The following is a 9,957-nucleotide window of genomic DNA, read 5'->3' as shown; positions in this document are numbered from 1 at the left end:
CACCTTGATCAATTTCAAGCTCAACAATGATCCAAAATTGTAGGCACCCATGTCATGTTTCTCCATGTTGGAAAACTCGTTGGTCCACTCTTTTAAACGAATCTCCAATGTATTCATGATGAATGATTATATTGAGAACTTTATGTAATAAGACGAAGAACAGACGGAAGAATTGTGTGAATAAAACCTCTATCGACGTTTCTATTTATACTAAAATCTGTTTCCTAAAATCCGTCAGAACGGACACACCTGGGAACAGGCGCAGCACCTGCTGCGCCTCTTTAAAGGGACCCAGCTCCTGCTGCGCCTCTTCCTCAACCATGTTTCTGTGATTTTCCGCGTTGGATCTTTCCTAATTTCCTTAAGCGAATAATTTCCTATTCATACGGGTTATTATTTTGGTAAATACGTCAAAATTACCATAATTCGTGTTTCCTAAATTCGTGGGCATGCATTTCGAGACGATATCGCATTTTCGTCATTTTTAGCACATTTATATTTCTTTTAATTCTCTTTTTTTTTTTTTTTCTGGAATAATTTAACAAATTTAATTTAATTTATTTATTTTGATATTTAACTATATCATTTTTCAGACTTTACCTCTTTTTAGGGAATCATTTCACTCTCCATTTCAAACTTATATGTTTTTATTTTTCTTTTTTTTTCAGGGGGTAACCCTCCCTACCGTCCGGTCATTTCCGACCAAATTTTTGCATTTTCGAGTCATTCGTTTTGCGCTAATTTAGGCCATATGTATATACAAATGTATGTTCTATGTGATTTCTATGTAAATTTCGGCAGCATGACGGCGTAAAACGTCATCTACCAAACCTGTTCAAAACTAACCTGCAGGAACAAACCACGCAACCCAGCAGCAAAGGCACTCAGGCCATCGTATATACAACCAAAAGGGAAAATGTACAACAAACTGGGGGCTCGAGCCCCAAGTAAAATCCAAAATGTCCAAATATAGGTCCTAAAATGTACAAATTTGCAAGATACAACCAACAACAAAACAAAACAAAGCTACTGCTGGTCGCCGTCTAGCTCCGCAACTCTCGCCTCGAGAGCAGCAACCTCGGCGTCGCGAACCTCGAGCTCTCTCAACAAGCGAGCTGTCTCCTCCCGAGACTGGGCCAGCTATCACTCCAGCTCATGCTCCCTCTGCAAGCAACGATTGGCTCATGTCAATCATTTCAAGCAATCATAAGAAAGTTAGAAAATCAAAAAAGAGATAGACGAAAGGTTCATACCTGACGACCGCCGACAAGTGCCTCGACGGCATTAGCTCGCAACCGGTTGGCCACCCTCCATAACGCCACAAACCGAGACGGCGCAACCTACATTTTCAAATAAGAGTTCTCAATAATCGGATAAGTTCAATCAAATGTGTTCTTACACAAAAGTCATACAAATTAGAGGCTCACCCTCCGAATCAGATGCTGCCAGTCGTCCAGGCCAGTATCCCTCACAGCCACGTCAAAGTCACGTAGCTCGGAGATCGTCGTCATCCCGGTCGCGTCAGTGTACTCGAAGATCTCGGGGTACTCTGGGGCTCGATGCCCGCCGCCTCAACCTCCTGCAAAGTCAAATAGTTCTCATTAATCGATGATCTTTCATCGTATTCTCAAAATCAATAATAACAAAGGAAAGTAAGATGCTCACCACAACCGGCCAGTACGCCAACCTCCCGTAGAGGAACGCCGAGTAGTCCTCACCTGGAAGAAGGAGGGCGTCACCACCAACGCCAGCCAAGTCAGCCTCCCTCTCAGCCTCAGAAGGCTCCCTGAACATCGTCCTAGGAGGATCGATGGGAACCGTCAAGACATCCCGAGAGCACTGACAAGCCAAGCGCTCGCCCAAGTACCACACAGGACCCATCGACGTCCTCAACAGCAACCGGCTCGCACTCCTGGGTCGAAGGACCTCATTCACGAAAGGAGGAGCACCAGCGTACTCCGCCCAAGGCCTGGGCACCCACTGGGAAAAGACAAACAAGGAATCATTCTTATGATCGGTTAAAAAGTAATGAAGAAACAAAATGAATATAAGTGAGATGCTCACACTGTCCAGCTGAAGAGCGTTCACGTCCCGCCGATAGACACCGTGAGAGGAGCGCTTGCTCCTCGTGCGACACATCACCCAATCCCTCACGACGGGATAGGCCTTCTCCAGCGGCACCGTCCTCTTGGGCGAGAGGCTCGGAAAGTAGGAGTACACCCACGCCTGTGAAGCAAGATAGTCAATAACGATCCTTCGTAATTCGATAAGGAAAAGAAGTGATTTTAGTCTAAATGAAGGTTCATACCTCCAACAGTAGCCCAGGGCCGACAGCACCAGGAGAAGTCCCCTTCTCCATCAACTCCGGACGAACCATGGCCCTCATGAAGCGGATGAGGACGCGAAACCAGCAGTGACCCAGTCCCAACGCCCTAGGGAGCTCAGGTCAGAAAGAAAGGGAAGAAGCTTCGTCTACAGCCTCTCTCCCTTGTCTCCGAGGTAGATCGAAGACAGAAACCATCAAAGACATAAATGGGCCCTCTGCTCAGCTGTACAGGGAGGAGGAGCCGTCTCTATCCCGTCGATCACCACCCGTGTTGGGGTCTTCCCCTCAAAGTAGTCTCGGATGTAAGAACTAGGCACCAAACCTGGCACAGCAGCAGCCTTCGGCGCCAAGTTCCAGCCGATCAACCTCCTAGCCTCGGTCGAGTCCACCCTCATGGCAGTCTCCGGCCACTCCACCACTTCGGTCCCACACGGCAGACCCGAAATCATGCCGTAGTCCTCCAAAGTGACTCCCAACTCACCAAAAGGCATGTGAAAGGTAGAAGTCATATCCCAGAATCGGTTCAAGAAAGCGCGGATCAGGCTAAGGTTAGCATGCAGCTTCCTCTTCGCGATATCCCTCCAAGCCTCCACCAGGGCGTCGAATGTTCCTCGCTCGATCATGGCCCGCTCCTCCGCCGACAGCCGCTCGTAGCACTCCATCATCGTCGTGTAGCCCGAGAACGATCTGATGTTCCCGACCTCCTATTGTGATTTGAAACAAAAGCTAACTTTAGCTTGAATGAAATTGGAAAAGGATATGAATAAATGAAATGAAAGAAGGTGAATGAAGAGTGATGAATTCCTATTTACCAAGCTCTTCACCGTCTTGTAGGACAGGTGACCCTCTGCAGCCCAAAGCAAGTGCCTGCTATCCCAGGTCTCAGCCCAAGCATGTGCTCTCCTCAGCCGATGACCGCCTCGCCCAACGTTGGCCCGTCTCGGAGCCTCCTCCTCCTCAGCAGCCTCCTCCTGGACCTCGTCCTCAGCAGCCATCACCGCAGCGGTGAAAGCCTCCTCCAACGCCTCCTCAAGCACCTGAGAAGGGCCCACAGGTGTGTCTATCTCCATGGGAGCTCTCCCAGAAGTAGAAGCCTCATCACCTGCAACGTTAAAGTATTTTTAGGCCGCGTCAAGTGACGACAAGCCTTGATTTAGGGGATTTTTCGAGCCTTAGAAGCCCCGAAATCGCTCTTTCCTCGCCATCTTTGGCCATATTTCCACAAACCCGATCACTCATGTGGTAATTTGGGTCAAGTCAAGCCTAAGTTGAAGCCTAGTCATGGGTTCGAGTCGAAATTTCGGCAGCATTTCGTTATAACGGCGATTATGCCCTAGAAAAGCGTCTTGAAAAAGCCGTCACAAACCAAAATTCCGAGATGGTAGGAAGTTTACCCATCATCCAGGGATTCCGAATATTAAGTTTCATCACAAATGGGCATTCCTAAGGCCATTTTCGAAGCAATTTACGGTTTAGCTGTGAAACCGTCTCAATTTCACTCAAATGCTTAAAACTCAACGGAAATTCGAAACAAATACATGGTTATATTCCTTACACTACCAATTAGCCACTTATAATATCAATTTTACAAGGCAAATCCATTTGGGGGAAAAGCCCCAAATTTTTGAATTAATTGGGTTGAAAACCCTAATTTTTTCGATCCAAATTAAGCAAAATGCGGATGTTTAAGCAAGAATAATACACATACCTCGATTAGTCATGATTAATGCAAGATTTTGGATCAAACTTTGGTGGAAATGGTTGAAGTTTGAGAGATAAATTGATGATATGTATTTCGAAATAATGAAATAAACCCTCTGTTTTATCGCGTTTTTTACGCAGAAAAGACACACTAAGGAATAGACGCAGCAGGTGCTGCGCCTCTTCCAAGAGACGCAGCTCTTGCTGCGCCTCTTCCAAGAGACGCAGCTCTTGCTGCGCCTCTTCCTAAGCTTCCCTCCATACGAGTTTTCAAAAATTCGTTATGAGTTCCTTATTTGTGGGCCCATCCTTGGTGCGCCTCTTCCCCGATGACATTTATCTTTTTTGGTCCTTTTAACGATTATTCTTCGTTCAGACCCGCGTTTCTAAGCCAACTGCAGACTATCATACATTATTTATTACTTCTAAGACCTTGCTTGTCACAACGAGCGAGTATTTCCTGACAGATGTTTCGACACGCCTTCATTATATTTCCCCAAGCGAGAGTAAGCGGATAGACTATCCCTCTCGAGACATAGAAATAAGTTCCCGATTACGTTCCCCAAACGAGAGTTCACGACCGACAGTCACTTCCTCTCGAGACATGGAGATCAACATCGACCCCACATTCTTCTGAAGTTTGTTTGACCCAAGCAGATTTCTCTCAGCAGTTCCCGTCTGTGTCCTGCTACTCACAATATTTCTTGTTTCCCCGGCGAGTGCGACAAAGGTGTCGTTCTCCAGAAGTTCCCACACCCTAGCGCAATCCTTATATATCCTTGTATACCCCTTAGGTCTTACCCTTTAGCTCCTATGCACCTTCAGAAGTATTAAGAGATTCCTTCAGGATCCTTGTGACTCCCTAATGCCTTCAGACACCAAGTTATCTTCAGACCAAAGAGTTTTGCCGAAGCGTCTTCAGTCCCGTTTCACCCAGGGGTATCTCAGGTATGGTCTCTTCTTATGGCTGGTAAGGTTCCTTACGTAGTCTAATGGACTTTAAACGACCCTCCCCGATAGTCGACAGACTCTAAAATATTCCCGACGACAGGTCATTGGCTCAGACCCCTTGAGCCGCCTCGCGTCACCATAGTCGTCAGGTTGTAATCTTCGATTGACCTGATGGCTATACTTTGACTTTCGCCTTGTCCAAGCCTCATTCAAAGTGGGGGCTCTGTAGATACCTCATTTCTGCACCTCCCGCAAACCACCCGGTGATGATTGGGCCGAATGTTTGGTACACGGAATGATTTGTGACAGTTCGTAAGTTTATCGTCAAGTGATTGCTCAAATACTGATGTCTGCCTCTAAAATGTCATCTACGCGCCGATACGGTCGTTTTGACAGTAATTAGAGTACATTTGGAGTGCGGGCCTAAAACCGTCTTCATTTTCTGATAACCGCAAAATCCCGAGTCAGAATGTTCTGGAATGTTCCGGATATTTCTATTCCATATTTCACACTCTTTTAATCTTTGGTAAAGAATTTCCCGTAATATTCACACAAAATATTAAGGAAAATAAGATTAATCCGTTATTCCATAAACCAAACACGGAAATCTTTCTTTCGCAGGAGGAAACCACTTGGGAACAGAAGCAGCAGGTGCTGCGCCTCTTCCAAGAGACGCAGTGACTGTTGCGCCTCTTCCCAGGTCCTTTTCTGCGTGTTTTTCGTATCTTTTTCATATCTTTTCGAGATTCACTTCCAAAGTCTCTCCGAAAACCCTACTCCTTCACGTGATTAGTATAAATAGGAGCCTTCGCTCCTCATATTTCTCATGCGAGTGTCCGCCCTTCTCTTCTCCCTTTGTATTCTAAGTCCACGTTCTTACTTTTTGGCGTCTACGTGCTTGAACATTCGACCACGTAAGCTCGGATCCTTCTGAGTACCAGCCTCGTTTGCATGACCGACCAATTTATCCAACTACACAACAATCAACTTAATTAATCTATTCGTTTTCCTCTTACGAGGGCACTTTCGTTACATTCGCGTCGAGCATCACTAATCGTAAACTTAGTTCATCTCGTTTTGTCAACATGTAAGTCTGAGGGTGTATAATCCTTATTTTATTTATTGTTCTTTACTTATTGTATCATTAATGTAAGGTTTATGTCGAGAATACTTCTTAAAACCGATTTACAAAACCATGCTTTAAAACCCTTTTTACGGATTACCAGAAGATGACCGTCGAGAAAAGACGCAGCAACTGCTGCGCCTCTTCGAAGGGACGCAGCACTTGCTGCGCCTCTTCGTGAGGCTGCCGCAGTTCCTGCTTCCTTTCTTCTTCCTTCGTCCTCTGTAAATTCGTTCATTATCTGCTTTTATTTGTTTTCGTCAGTTCTTTGATATGATATCATAATAATTTCACATGTATATTTTTTATTATCATTAATACGTATAATCCATCATAAATTCCGACTTAAATCCCAAGTAATTCATATTTGCGGGTTTTCGTCATTAAACTCAATTCGGGTTTTAGAGATTCGATTTACCCATATTGAATCTCTGGAATTCATCCGTTGATATATTCTCACCTGTTCATTGTCAGATTCATCATATATCCGTCATTAATCCATCGTATTTAACCTAATTAGCTTGGTTAGTTTGTTAATTTGTAATTAATATCATTAATCATGTAATTAATTCACTCGCATTCGTTTTGTCCGTGCTTTATCGCTTTTATAACCTTAATCGCATGTAATTAACCTATTTAATCACTTTCATCCGAGTATATATCATAATTAATCCTTAAATTCACCAATTAATATTAACGATTTGCAGTTCCGGCTTCACAGCCAGAACTCACCCTTGGAACAGACGCAGCAACTGCTGCGCCTCTTCCAAAGGGCACAGTTCCTGTTGCGCCTGTTCCAGGATGACTTCTGTCTCTTAACTCCGTTATTGCCTTGACCTAGTACAATTAGTTACGTATTAATTAACTATTAATCATATTATCGCCTAATTCATGTTCGTTAATTCTTTTATTCTTTCTTTCTCAAATTATCCGTTTTAAAGGTATTTTCGACATGAATCAATTTAACCCAATGTAATTATTGTAATTTTCATTATTGTAATTTATAATTATTGTATTTCTTTTATTGCTTGAATGCCTTCACATGCAATTAACATTAAATCCTACTTCGACCCAATTGTTTGCTAAATTAATTGTTCAACGACTTAGTTAATTCTCACATGTTAGGATTAAAACTTGGATGTTGCATTGCATGCATATAATCGACAATATATCGAGTATAGACAACTTCCCTAATCATTAGTAGAGGCCGCTATCGAGGCGGGCGGGATTAGGTGTTCGATCAAAAGAGCTTCCTAATACGTACCCTCACCCCTTACTCCAGATCTCTGTGAACATCCGTGTTCAATGGCATCCACGATAGTCATTCTAGACATAGAATGTTAAGGGTAACGAGTTCTTGGTGTTCATGTCACTACTTTGTGTCTTGACATGACACGAGGTATTCGAACGGTTCCAATTTCCCATAAAAATTGGTGGCGACTCCACAAAATGCAAACGCTTGTTCTCCTCCCAAGCGCCCCCGTGGGCCCGTGTCCACAGGGAGGGAGGTGGTCAGGTGGTAAAGTTCAAGAGAATTGAAAATTAGGAGTTGAAATAAAAGGGGTAAAATAGTCATTTTCGTCTATAAAAGAGTAAAACTCGTCCATTAATGAGCACCACCTTTATAATAAAGCATTTGAGCTTCTTGAGCAACTCCAATGGTCAGCCACAACCCCTTGTAGCTTGAATTTCCACCTCATCATTTCAAGCAACCCTGCTTTCTGGCTACAAAGTCGTTCAATGGTGGGCTACAATACCTTGTAGGCGTTGTAGCTTATAAGGGTCCCACAAGTCAAATTAATATTTCAACTTTAATTTGATTCAATAATTACATTTATATCATCAAAAATATATAATTTTGCAATACAATTAGAAATCCATAGTGTTTAAATAATATAATTGCCAACAACTTTTTTTTTAAAGAAGATGCAAAGAAAAAAAAGTGACAAGACATACCGATATAAAACTAACATGGGTAGAGATATTTAAAGCTAAAATATTATAATCTTAGTTTTATCTTCCAAAACGTGTCCAAATGTGCTCCATGAGGTCGGCTTTCAATTGTTGATGCATCAGCCTATCTCGAATTGTCGCATCCCTTACAAGATATGTTTCAAAATCTATGTCATGCCCTTGTTGAACATCATTGACAACATTTGAAGAAAAGTCGTCATGAGAAAAGTTTCCGCTATAAGTGTGACGCTCATCTTAAACGATCATATTGTGAAGTATAATGCATGTATCCATGATATCATGGAGCCTCCTCTTATGCCACGAACGCGCTGGTCCACGAACTATTGTGAAACGAGATTGTAGTACTCCAAATGCTCGTTCAACATCTTTTCTTGCACTCTCTTGTCTTTCCTTAAATAAAAGCCTTTTTGGGTCTCGGGGGTGTGGAAAACTCTTTACAAGCAGCCCACTCGGGATATATACCATCAACAAGATAATACCCCGTCTCATATTCACTGCCATTTACAGTAAAATGAACTTCTGGAGCAATACCTTGTAATTTATCCTGAAATAAATTTGACCTGCTTAGTACATTAAGGTCGTTGTTTGACCCAGCGACACCAAAGTATGCATGCCATATCCATAGATCCACAGAGGCGACTGCTTTAAGCATGACTGTCGGATATCCATGATCACCTCGCGTATACTGTCCTTTCCATCCCGTTGGACAATTTTTCCATGCCCAATGCATACAATCTAAACTACCAAGCATACCCGGAAATCCATGACATTCCTCGTGCATCTTAAGCAATCGTTGCACATCGTTGGCATTGGGTTTCTCATGTATTGTTCGCCAAACACTTCAATAACAGTAGTACAGAATTCAAAAAAGCACTCTATAACCGTAGTTTCACCAATTCTAACATACTCGTCAACAACATCAGCAGGGGTACCGTAAGCTAACATACGAATAGCAGCAGTGCATTTTTGAAGAGGGGACAAACCTTTAATTTTTGCAGCGTCAAATCTTTGTTGAAAGTATCTAGTGTGATTTCCAAGGGCATCTACTATACGACAAAAGAGCTCCTTTCTCATTCGGAATCTTCTTCGAAAAATATGATCCGGACAAATTGGCGTAGTTGAGAAGTAATCGTTGTATAGCCGTTCGGCCCCACCTTCTCGATCCCAAGGCACAATAATTCGTGATGGAGTATTATATTGTTGGAGAAGGTAAAACCCCATTTCTTCATGTGTTTCATCAAATAACTCCTCCTCTAAAAATTTATCTAAATCAAAATCGTTTGACATATTGAAATTTTGAGACATTTGAGACATTTATTGGTGAATAGTTTAGTAGTAATAAGAAAATATATGAGTAATATAAAAATGAATTTTGTAATAATGGTGTTAACATATGAAATGAGATTGTATATATAGAAATTATTTTCTAAGGGCTAGTTTTTATAACGGTTATATATACAACGGCTAGTTTTTATAACGGTTATATATACAACGGCTATTTTTTTATAACGGCTACTTTATTTTGACGTTTTTTTTATACAACGACTAGTTTTTATAATGATATTCTTATAACGATTAGTTTTTTTTAGTGGTCTCTTTTACAACTTTTTTAACATCTTTTTTCAATAATGACTAATTTTTTAACGATTTTTTTTATGACAACTAGTTATGTTTTTAAACAACCAGATATTACTTAAATACACTTAAAAAAATTATTATTTGACTAAAAAGCATCAATTCGAATATTATTTTAGAAAAAACTACATAATGAAAAATAAATGTGTTAACTAACGGAAAAAAAAACACTTTAGCTATTACATAATTGTAGTCATAAACTCATAATTCACGACATTCCATACTTGGCCCTAATTATTTCGCATAC

General features: G+C 41.9%; 1 pseudogene; it reads right to left on the bottom strand.

Moving 5' to 3' along the window:
- Positions 1-8,114: 8,114 nt before the first annotated feature.
- On the bottom strand, positions 8,115-9,380 carry LOC141648622 (protein ANTAGONIST OF LIKE HETEROCHROMATIN PROTEIN 1-like; annotated as a pseudogene).
- Between the last annotated feature and the right edge of the window lie 577 nt (positions 9,381-9,957).

The sequence above is a fragment of the Silene latifolia genome, chromosome 3, assembly GCF_048544455.1.
Source record: "Silene latifolia isolate original U9 population chromosome 3, ASM4854445v1, whole genome shotgun sequence".
NCBI lineage: Eukaryota > Viridiplantae > Streptophyta > Magnoliopsida > Caryophyllales > Caryophyllaceae > Silene > Silene latifolia.
The sequence above is the reverse complement of the archived record's forward strand: the minus strand, read 5'-3'. Positions and strand labels throughout refer to the sequence as shown.